Source organism: Canis lupus, chromosome 27, assembly GCF_011100685.1.
Source record: "Canis lupus familiaris isolate Mischka breed German Shepherd chromosome 27, alternate assembly UU_Cfam_GSD_1.0, whole genome shotgun sequence".
Taxonomy (NCBI): Eukaryota; Metazoa; Chordata; class Mammalia; order Carnivora; family Canidae; genus Canis; species Canis lupus.
Genome location: NC_049248.1, coordinates 26,775,623 through 26,788,107, shown reverse-complemented (window position 1 = coordinate 26,788,107; position 12,485 = coordinate 26,775,623). Strand labels below are relative to the sequence as shown.

Below are 12,485 nucleotides of genomic sequence, written 5' to 3'. Positions count from 1 at the left end.
TTCTTAGCAATGGTACACTCTAATCATTTCTGATGAAAGGATACTCATTGGTGACAGAGCTGTGCCCTGCTCTTTAGGAATAGGTATTACTATGCTTTGGCACACTGGGTGCTTTCTGTTCCATCAGAAGCCTAGAGTCATCAAAAAGAGGTAGAGACCTCTAAATGTCCTTTCTTCCTTGCTAGAAAATGACACTGTATTTGGCTGAATTATTTTTATTCAAGTTATCCTTCTGATAGAGAAGGAGTAAAACTGGAGAGCTTAATTATTTTATATAGGCATAATCCCACCCCATTCCCAACAAACAAATCTATAAACCTCTCCTGGGAACAAATGGTGTCTTTTTTTACTATTTATATATCCTATGAAGCTAGCTGTATATAATAAGAATTCCATTCAACAAAGAAATGATGAGTCTAATTCCTAATCTCATTCGTTCTTTCCAGGATTAACCTTTGTGACAGTTAATTAAGTCTCCAAGCTAGGTGTGGTCTATATCCAACCTGTGTGCATTAGCAAAGATCCTTTGGCTTTAGGATACTTTCCTCTCCACGCCTCCAACCACAAGTATCATCCAGAAGCAGGGATTTTCAAGATGGAATTCTAATGCTCTTCACAGTCATGGTACTGGCTTAAGTTGGAAAAAAAAAAAAATAGCATTGCTTAAATCAGACAAGCACTACCTGGAGAAATTCAGACTTTGATAAGACCTTACCAATCCATTTTCTTTTAGCTTTGCCCATCAGATGGTTCCTCATTCTTAAGAATTAGTGGGTTAGAAAAAAAAAAAGAATTAGTGGGTTGAAAATCCCCCAGGAGAGAATATCAAAACTTCAACATGTTCAGACAGATGTACACACAAATAATAGGTTTAGATGAAATTCTCTATGTGATTTCAGATTTCTTCCTTTTTCTCTTTACTATCCTCCTCTCTTATTTAATCCCCCTCGTTAAAAGATTTGGGGTTTCCCCCCCTCCCTTGTGACACGGTATATTTGCTGAATATACAGATTCATGACCCTGGGTTCTTATTCCTTGACTTGCAATTCTTATCTCTCTATTCTGTCCCCAGACTCAAAGTTTGTTGTTATGTCTGAGAAGTCCTTAGATACCATGGTTACTCAAAAGGGTCAAACTGAACGTTGCTGATTCATGGGATGCCTCAGGGACTGTCATAGCCACAGCTGGAATAACTATCCAAACAAAGATGCTTAGGTAACAGCAGCTATTAAAAATGACCAACCCCTGTTACAAATCAATTAGCTACCCCTTATTTGAAAGATATTCAGTATGGTATTCACGCTGGAAATCAGGGAGAATGGTATTTCCTGAACTGATTCATACAATGCTAATTAATATTTGTCAAGAAAATGAAGGAAAATATCAAGAGATTTAAAAACCAAACAAAAAAACCCCTCAATTTTAAGGTCATTTTCATTGTCTAATTGTCCCAATGTGTTATCAAATGTTCATCTGAATGCCTGAGGAGTGAATAATTTAGATTAATATCTACCTTTGTATTTCTATATAGAGTAATAGTCACATGTAATATATGCATTTAATTAAATATTTCAATAAGACTTTACAGTCTATAAAGTAACTTCACATGTATTATTTCATTTGATGATTATGACATCCTAGTGAAGTATGTGCTAATGCCATTCCCCATTCCACAGGTGAGTAAACTTTGCCTCTGAGAGATTCTGTGCCTTTCTAAAAATTTATAAAACTAGCTGGTAAGAAGAGACAGGACTAAAATCTAGATCTTCGACTCACCCTTGCCATTGCTCACATTGCCAATATACATTCATGACAAGCTATAGCCCTCGTTGCCTAAGCAATTGTACCAAAAATTGAAAGTCAACAGGTTGTAATTCAGGTGTTCCTTCCTTTATGTGGAGACTATAGCTTTGCCTTCCTGTCTGCTTCTCTTCAGTTTAATGTAAGATCACAATAATGTTTCTTTATGGAGCATTTGAGAGTACCTAATGAATGAGCAATATTCCCATGGAGACTTGGAAAGTACAATGTGCTTACAGCCTGGCTGAATGACACTAGGGAATATTCTTCCGTTGAAATTGTTGAACACCCTGATTTTCACTATTTATGCATTCACAGATGCTCTGATGATTTGAGTTTCTTCCTTTAAATCAAGAGTACAATGCCCTGTTAAACACAGGATTGTGTAAAGTCCATTTTAAAACCAACACTTAGGGTCATGCTGCTCTATTATCTCCAGTTTATAATACGAAAGTTTCTGTTACCCTTGGCTCTCTGTGGAAAATGTTGCCAACTTTTATTCTTCTAACAGCATCTATTAGAGTTGGAGATAGGCTCCATTCAAACACTCTTCCTGCCAAGAACTCTAGGCCAACATTTATGATGACTGAACAGGACAGTAACTATGATTTTCAAGTTCTATCCCATGATGAGTTCTTGACAGGTAATGCAACGTTGCTTGCATTTTAGGTTTTAAACATTGAGCTATGCCTTTCTTGTCAGGATTGAAAAAAAAAAAAGCTTTCATGCATTCATAGATGTCTGAAACTCCAATGAAATGTCATATACAGTATTATACAAGATAGGATTTTATAGATCAGATTTATTTTAGGTGTTTAATATAATTCTGCATTCTTTTGAATTAACGTAGCAAATATATTAAGCTCATAACTCCATGGTGAAGTGGAAGACTATTGCTCAGTGCTATTGTAAGGAAAATGTAGCACTTAAACCACAGCTATAACAGGTCATTTGAGGGGAAAATGTGGTTTCAAAACATAACTGAAAAATGCATTCATAGGCATTATTATACAATTGAATGTGGCAGTCAGGGAAAAGAGTAAGGAACTGACTCAGGTATGATACTATTCTATCCAACTCATCTGCCATGACAATAAAATGTATTTACTTACTGTCGGAAAAAAAGACAAATTCAACATACGTAAGGCTTTGGTTGATTAATGATTGAGCTATAATGGAACCACTTAAAGGACAATAGCCAGCTTTTCCTACTAGTAGGAATCCTTACTGGGGTGTGGTAAAATACCATTCTCCATTCTGACTGTATGATCTGATAATAGAGACTATTCTAATTGTGTTAAAGTTTGGGAGGTAAAATAAATGCATGCAGGAATAAAAATAGGACCTGCCTTTGATGCTAAAAATAATTCATTTCTGAACAAGTCTAACTTATTATTACATAGCACATTTTAAAAGATTATTGTGTTTAAACTGACGTTATTTTCATTTATCAGTAATCCTTTAGTTTATTGATATAAGTGTGTGGCACTCACGAAGAAAATTGCTGACTCAGGGTAGAAATCTGTTTTATAAAAAAAAAATAAATAAATAAATATGTATATGTACCACGATAAGTATTTAGAAAAAAAGTATTTGCACCTTTTAATTTTCATTCATTCTCTCCTTTGAAATATTTATTGACTTCTGGAGGTGGGTGGGGTGACAGGCTAAATGGGCACACTGTAAGGAGGGCACTTGTTGTGATGAGCACAGGGTGTTAAGCATATGTGATGAATCACTAAATTTTATTTCAAAGCTAATAATATACTATATGTTAACGAACTTGAATTTAAATTTAAAAAAATCTTTTATTGACTTACAACCACGTGCCAAGTGTTACTCTAGGTTCTGGAGGTATAATAAAGACAGATGAATTATTGGCCTTTAGAGTTTGTATTTATTCCAGTAGGAAGAGATAGACAATAAACAATGTGAGTAAAATATTTAATATATCAAAATTTAAAGATTTATAATAAAAGCATTAGTGAGATATTTAGTAAATAAGAAGAGATTCAGAGTCCTAAAGAGACTGTAAATCCCATATCATTAGTATAATCCCAGAATTTACCACAGTGCCTGACTTAAGAGATATTCAAGGAGTGTTTATTGATTATCCTCTTTCTTCCAAAAAAGATTTGAATTAACTTAGGTAAAGAATATAGCCTAAGCAATAAAGGAAGAAATAGAGTCATGATGTATGGCTCCTTTAAAATACAGGATTTAGACATAGTAGGTGATCAATAGCTTAAATGAAAGTATATTTGATAGCAATTTTCCCAAAGATGCATACATATTTTTACAAAACTTTTTCAAGAATACACTACATCCCTTATCAAAAATTGAGAGGGGGCAGGTCCAAATGTGATTTTTGAAAGAAAAGGAGGATCTTAGGATCCTGAGATTGAGTCTGAGTCCTGCCTGGACTCAGCAGTGAGTCTGCTCCCTCTGTCACTCTCTCCTTCTGCCCCTCTTCCCAATTGCACATTCTCTCCCTAAAATAAATAAATCTTTTTTTTTTTTTAAGTTTCAAGAATAGAACTTGGTTGGCATAAATTAGAATTTTAATAAAAGTTGACAACATAAGACCATCAGATAAAATTAATTCTTGGACTATTTCTATAGAGTGGTAATAGGCTCATACAATCAGCATTTTTTAAAATATTCTTTTTTAAATTTTAGTCTGTAGAGTTAGACCATCCTATTGTTTCATGCCTCAATAACACTTGATCAAAGAATGGTTCTTCTCAACCTCTTCAACTAAATACATAGCTTTCAAGAACCCACATGGATGAGTAGAGAGCACACCAGTTGCCTAACCAGTCACATTAGCCAAATCAACCCTAACAGATCAATGGATTTGAAATGTGGCAGCCAGAGCCTACATCATACTAGAGGTAATGTAATGTCAGACAAACTTAATTCAGGTCCCAGTTCTAGTAATTATCTATGGTAGTTTGGGCATCAATCTATGGCAAATGAAATGAAAAGTCTTTGCCGTCCTAAGGATAAAAGCTCAATAATATTTGTAATTATTATTGAATGTGGAGAGCATCTGAGATAATTTGGAGACTACATTTCTGGAACATCAGTAGGAAGGAAAATTAAGAAAAATCGTATGGTAAGGTGAAAAGAGTAGACTTCCCGAAACTTTGGAGTAGGAACTAGATAGGATCTTTAGATAAAACAATCATCTCAAGAGGGAGGCAGGTGTTGCTTACCTAGAGAACAACTGAGATGCTCTGGATAGTGAAAAAAGATATTAGAATAGCATAGAAGTAAGAGTCAAATTGTTCTACACAAGTCCAGATCAACATGTATGGAGGCTCCTCCCTAAATGTGTGGGGGAGTTCAAGAGATTTTTCAACCAGAGGCCAGGATAGCTCATCCCCTTCTTTGAAAAAGATCTGAAAGTTAACATGGTGAGAAAGAAAACTACCTTCCCATGTATTACAGGTGATGGGAGGAATGATGGGGTAGGCATGAGGATTCTTATTGATAAAGAAAAATCAGAAGAAGCCCTTCCTTTAATTTCTTCTTCCCTCCCTTTTTCTCCTTCCATCTTCTCTTCCTCTTCCTTCCTTCTATTTTCTCTTTTCTTCCCTACCTCGTTCTACAAGGGTCTAGAAGATGGAGTGATTTCCTCCTTGTTATTTGCCACTGGATTCTGGATTAGTCAGGTGCTGAAAGATGCTTTCAGGTTTTGGTTTGCTTGAATTAGTCTGATGTATTTTTCATTCTTCCTTTCTACATCTCCTAATGTAGAAAAGTGCAGCATTTGGATGAAAAATACATGGGTCATCAGACAAGTTCTCCCATTGGAGAACAGGAAACGAAATTTGTGATGACTGTGAATGAACTCTCTGAGAACCAAATGAAAATCACAGAAATAGAAACCAGATGTAAGCAATCATGAATCCAGGGCAATACTCTGCCTCCAATTTATTTTTAGCAGAAATGTTATTAAAGTCTTTTCAGTACCGTAATTAATTTTCAAGGATTGCCATTAACCTCATAGTGTAAAATGGGACAAGAAAAACTTTTTGCATATAAGGTTTACTGGGAAATATTGATTTTTAAAGTAGTTTGCTATGTGTTGGGTGTTTGGTGGGAGGGTTCTACTGTTTTTCGTTTTCCCAATTTGACCTAGGAGTAATGAATCTCTCACCAGAATGTAATCCGTCTTTAGATAATAGTGGCTGTTTATATATTTAGGATGTGTCAACCTCCTCAAGGCTGGGAAGTATCATAGCCTAATATAATATTTGGCTTTCAAGTTTTGGGTGTGCAACAAGAGGACCAACAGTCTTGTTGGCTAAAATCAACCCAAGGTATTAGAGTTTGGACAAGAACTTGGCCTGCCCATGCCAGAGGGAATACAAGTACCTTCTTTCAGGCTCTGAATGAAATCATTAATTATGTCAGCAGCTCCAGCGATAGACCTGGAGACACTTTGCACTACTTAGCAAACAAGCTACCTTCTCAACTGTTTAGAAGTCTGGGGAAGATCTTAAAGATCTGTACTCACTGTACTTACACAGCTCTTTCCCTGCAAATCCTCAGACTCTCCTTGATCCTGTGTCTCTTTGGTTTTACCACACCGGGGTTGGAATGAGATGAGGGAAATATGTGGCTATGATGCCCAGACTGTGTATTATAGAACTGAAAGAACATCCTGGTGCACCTCGACAATGAAACTCTTTTAAAATGGGGGTTTTTTGGAACCATATCAACCACACTTGAGTTCCTGCTCCATTTAAGGCCATCATAGGTCTTTTAAGGAGTAATTTAACTGCTATAGGCATGTACATTTTTGCCTGTTAAGAACAGCTTTACAAAGAATATGACCTGTGTTTATAGGACAAAAAAAAATTTTAATCCTTTCCACAAAAAGCGGCTTCTTCTTTTTTTTTTTTTTACCATTAAAAATACTTTGGCAGTTTTACGTATAATTACAGCTTAGCAGGATGAGAATTAAAGGAACAAAGTGCAAGAAAATTCTGCTAAGGTCAGTCTAAATTTTCTTAACATAAGTACTTTCACATAGTAATTGACTTCAGTATATTATGATACATCAAAAGTCCACATTTTCCCCCTCACTTACCAGTCTCTGGGCAGTGAAGCACAAATGAAATGGAGAGGGAAATATCTTCAGGGAAAGTATGTAATACATGCACTAAGCATGAAGGAAAGAAGCTTTTGAGACTGAATGAGACACAGGATGCCCCCAAATCCACCACAATTTTAAAAAGAATATGCTTTACAAAAAAAAAAAAATGTTCCCAGTAGCAGATCAAAGAGCTTTATAAACAAATTTTGAAAAACAGATCTAAAATAACTAAAACTACACTTTCATTTCTCAAAAGTGCAAGTAGGAAGGGCTACAATTCAATTTGATTCTACAGATACCTCCAGATACTCTGGGCGCATAACAGTGTTGGGCACATTAGGAAGGTAAGCAGAACACAAATGAGAAACTGATAGATTTTTTTTTATTATTGTTGTTTTTAGGTCATAGACAATTATACCAATTGAGTATTTTGCTCTTGAAAGCAGAAAAAACAGTCCAGCAGGTTTAACGGAGCTGCTGGTGAGAAGGATTAAAACCCTCCCTAATAAATTTATCAAATTTAATGGATAAAAGAACGAAATCTTAAAAATCTAATAAATGAGCTGTTGAGGAAAACTAATTTTCTAAAAATAAAGAAACTGGGGACTTAGATAAACTTCGAAGGGAGAATTCTCAATTGATATCACCACGGGACAGAGGAAAATGCTAAGCTACCAATAGAGAGGAGGAAAAGTAGGGGGAAGAAGCTCCTTAAGTTATGAGCACATAAAGGATAGAAGAATGAAATCTATTTATACCATTTTATTTTTTTTTCTCCTTTCGATGAAAGGAGAGTAAAGAGGTGTATGGGGGAGGTTTACTATCAAAGAATTCATAGAACAAAACTAATCTAGATTACAAAATAATAATGCTAAAATATTATTATCCCAGTTTCATAATTTTCAAGGAATTGGGTACACATTTAAGTCTTATTTCATTCATTTTGATAGAAAAGGGGAAAGTAAAGGCTTTATATCAATTTTATTGACTTGGGAAAATACTTGGAAGAATATATAGAAAGACTCCACTTTCTTCATTATTTTATTTTTGTAGATCCAGAAACTGAGACAAAAGCTATGAAAAAGTACTGAATCATCACACTTTCTATTTTAAATTAGGTATTCTCAAGGTGGTTTATCAGCACATACACACTCTCTCTTTTTTTAAGTACTGCACCACCATAAGAAAGAAGGGTAAAAACAAACAAGTAATGTGTTCCAATCTGATATCTTCTGATTTATACAGAAATATATAAAAGGATCTGTTATGTACTGGATGCTAATTAGATATGCCCTCATAAATAAAGGCACAAAATTCAAATAAAAGCTATAAATGTTTACAACATATATTTTTAAATTTTCCTTAGTATTTAAGGGAATTTGTTATTCAGATGAAAATGGAATGGCTAATAGAGATAAGGGGTGAGAATTTTTTTTTATAAATTTATTTTTTATTGGTGTTCAATTTGCCAACATATAGAATAACACCCAGTGCTCAGCCCGTCAAGTGCCCACCTCAGTGCCCGTCACCCAGTCACCCCCACCCCCTGCCCACCTCCCCTTCCACCACCCCTAGTTCGTTTCCCAGAGTCAGGAGTCTTTCATGTTCTGTCTCCCTTTCTGGTATTTCCCACTCATTTTTTCTCCTTTCCCCTTTATTCCTTTTCACTATTTTTTATATTAAGGGGTGAGAATTGACAAGAGAAATTAAAAGGTAAGATGTGGTGACAAAAAGGCGAAATATTCTTTGCCGTACATATGTATAAGAGCTTAACTGGGTTCATAAACAAATATGTCACAAGAACTGGGCAAAATCGACTTCAGTAGAATGGACCTACAGTATCGCATATTCCATGGGAATTTTTCTGTTTCCTCCTTTCCTCCTAAGAGTGGCAATCACAGGGTTCTAGGGCTCTGGTGAATAATAAAGAAGTCTGTCCTCTGAGCAATAATACTCTACACAGGACCCCAACCACCCCCTAGGAAAGCTCCGAGACATCCGACAATCTCCCAGAAGCAGTTTCCCAGGCAACAAAGTGGTTTTGTGGACATCACCATAGCGATACTCCCCGGCTTCTCCAGGAGAAGCCTACCCACATCATCATGCTCCTTCATTTGAGGAGGGAACCTTAGAGCAGGGAAGGGCAGGCAGCAGCAGGCTGCTGGATGGACCAGCGTTTCTCGAAGCAAGCTAAACGTTGCCCGAGGGGGGAAAGACACCTTCAGGAAGGAGCTAAAAGGAAACCCACAATTTGGACTTCAGAGTTGGTTTCCGTCTATCTCTGGAGTCCTGCCTCTGTGACAGAGCGTCCTGGAGTCGTGCAAACGAGCACACCCAGCCTCGTGCCGGGTGCGCAGCGGCTCGGTGGCTGGCAGGCCCCCGGCGTGGGGGGGTCTGCGCGTCGCCAGGACCGCCCGACACGCACGTCCAGGACTCTTAACCACCATGGACAGCTCACTGGCTTCCCCCAGCCGGCTCCGCGCTGCTCGCAAACTCCACGGGAGCCACCGGCTCGCCGGATTCCTCTGCGCTGGAGAGGGGCCAGGTGTTCCACGCTCTGCACACCCCCGCGATCGCCAAGTGCAACCACCGAGCCGCTATGTAGAGACGGAGCGGGCTTGGAGAATGAATAGCCCTCCTTGCCCGCACCCCGGTCCTCTAAGGTTCCCCTGGATTCGAAGAATCAGACGGAGAGAGTTGGCAGGGAGGACTTTGTTCCAAGTCCCTTCATTTCCTCTCCTCGCCGGCGCGGCCCCTCACCCCGCCTTGGCTTCGCGGATCGTGTTAAATGAAATAAAACAGACGGGCCCGGGGCTCCCGAGCTGCAGGCGCGGAGGGGGGCTGGCGGGCCGGGGGCTGGGTCCGGCGCTCGGGGAGGAGGGAGCCGTCCCCGCACAGCGCCCCGCGGGGACCCGGACCCGGACCCGGACCCGGACGGGGCGCAGAGGGGGTGGCGGTGGCAGGGTGGGGTGCATCTGCCCCCACCCTTCTCCTCCCCCACCCCACCCCCACCCCCACCGGGAATTTGTCGTCACCGTCTGCCAGGGGCTTATGTCAAGTTTGAGTCATAGATTGACCAGGAGGGAAAGGGAGGGGAGAGCCCCACTTGGAGGAAGTTCGCTCGCGCCTTCGGACCCTGTCCTCGGGTCACACACTGTTCCCCAGGCTTCCTCTCGCCTGCAGCCGGGAGCGGGGGTTGGGGGGGCTCCTGGGAGGAGGCGGGGGGGCTGGGAGGGCTGGGCGGGCGACTCTGACTGTGCCCCGGAGCGAAACCGCGCGCAAAACCCAGCGAGACGGGGCGGGGCGCGAAGGCCTGGTTTCTACGGCTCGGGACAGACTGTGCGACGAGCCTGAAGCCAGATTCCCAGGGAAGGAAGCCCCCCAAACCCAGGAAACACAGCTAGACTTGCCAACGGGCTCCCAGGCTTCTGAACTTTGCAGCAAGCCTAGGATCCCCGGGAGCCAAGCCAGCATCCTACATGGGGCGGGGGGTGGGGGGGGGTGGGAGGGGTGGGGGGGTGGCTAGATAGCATCTGCAAAGGGGCGAGCTAATTCTGTAGCGGGAGGCAGGGGGAGGCTGATATAGACCGTTGAGGGGTGCGCACGCTTCCTCCGAGATCCTCTTTCCCTAAGAGACCCACACCTCGCCTTGCTGCGTCGGGCGCGCATTGACGGAGGCGGGATACCCCGCAGAGCGAAGGCGCAGCTTTCCTGGAGGCCTCGCTTCTTAAAGGAGTCCCAGGAAGGGCGAGCGGAACCCGACGACACCGTCGTCACAGGCTGAAAGCGCAACAGACACGACGCCCATCCAAGCGAGGCTGCTGGATGTCTTTGTGCCGGAGGCTATGGGCATCCTACTAGGATCCTAGTAGGATGCCCTACTCTGGGTGCTGCTCTGGGGAGAGGTTGGGAGCTGCCCTGTTTTGCAGGGATGGAGAATGGTGTTGGGGAAGTAAACAGCTTTCCAGGTCCCAGTGACTCCCGAGCTGGGGGGGGGGGGGGGGGGGGGCAGCGCCTTGCAGACAGCAGGGCTCTCACATTTTAAGAAAGGACAATTCTTCTACTCACAGAGGAGCTGGGACCCGGCCAGGAAGCCTGTGTGGCACCGCTCCACCGGAGATCAGTTGCAGGTTGAGGGGTTGTCGTGTGAGCCAGGTGGGGCTCTCCCTGTGGTCTCGCACAAGTTCAGAATTGCCTACTTCCCGGAGCCAAGAACTGGGCCCAGCCAAGGGCATCCATCAGGCATCAGTCCAGGATATCAGGACTCCTGTTCCTAACCGCTCCCCAACTTCCCCCCCCCAATCCCCACCCCCCACCTCACCCAACACACACAGGAGCACCATCCTTGGCCAGAAGACTCCTCAGAGGAGTTATGATGGTCATGGGTTTAGGAGGTGCACACGTGCTTGACCATGGCGAACGGGCCCCTAGACACCCCCATCTCCTAAAGACCTTCTGAGCTCACGTTGGCTTGTGGTCTCAGAGAAAAGTGCCGCACTGCTGAACTTCCTGGTCCTGTTTGTGGAAAGCTGAGCATTGCCCAGGACGTAGGGAAGGGTGAGGATGGTGTGAAACCCACTTTTCCAATAAGAAAATCCCATCAGCCCGATGCATGTCTAGGCAGTGCTCCCTGAGGCAGTTCCTGCAGATGTCAGCAGACAGTCCTGTTCCTGGAGAAGAAAGGCTCTAGGTCTTATCATCTAACTAGGAAGAGATTTAACAGTCACACGCCCTTTCCTAAACCTGCTTGGGATTTAAAGGCATGGCATCCCCCTTTGTGCTACCTTGAGGTCAGCTGGTAACAGCCTCCTCTCAAGTCTCAGACTGCATTCTTAGCAGAATCAAATGGTAATTTTACTTGAGGTAATTTTGCAAACTTCCCTATGTAAACAAAGAAAAATTTAGGAGAAGGGATGAGTTTAGTTGTTTGGTTTCATAGGATTTAAAAAAAAAAAATACCTTGGAACTACTGGCAAATGTTATTGGTAATAAGATAAGGGATGCTGATTGGCCATAAGGGAATTTCTGAGCCCAGATGCACTGCCTAAAGAGCTCTAAGTACCTTTTTGGTTAGTATATTTATTTGCTGGTTGTTGGGGCTGAGGAGGGGAAAAAGAGAGATGAAAAAGCGAAACATAAGTGTTAGGGTTTTTTTGTCTTACTAAATTGCAGTAGTAAATAACCCTGGAGATATACATAAACTGGTTATTTTAACATGAATTGGGGAGTAAAGGTGAACTTAAAAATTTAGAAATCTCTTCTTAAAACTGGCATATAATGCTGCCATGAGGGACTGGAAGATGGGAGTCTGGGGCTTGCTCATGAGCTAGGCATTCGTGTAGGTGTAGATCTCACAATGCTAACCTGTCTTCACATGGAAATACTTCAGATTAAAGACAGGCCTTCAAATCCTCCTATTTGCTAAGGTGCATTTAGGTGAAAGCAAGGCCTAAGCAGACATTCAGCCTCTGTTGGCACTCACTCTCCGCCTAAGCCCAGGGGGGGAAAAAAAACCCAAACCCTCCTAGTGTGGAGTCATCTCATTTGTAGTCATGTGTTCTCAGCATTATCATGGAGG

General features: G+C 41.6%; 1 protein-coding gene across 1 annotated transcript in view; it reads left to right on the top strand.

Annotated features, from left to right (window-relative positions):
- Positions 1–12,485, top strand: part of PTHLH (parathyroid hormone like hormone) — a 119,597-nt gene that overhangs the window by 93,312 nt on the left and 13,800 nt on the right. The window lies entirely within an intron of this gene.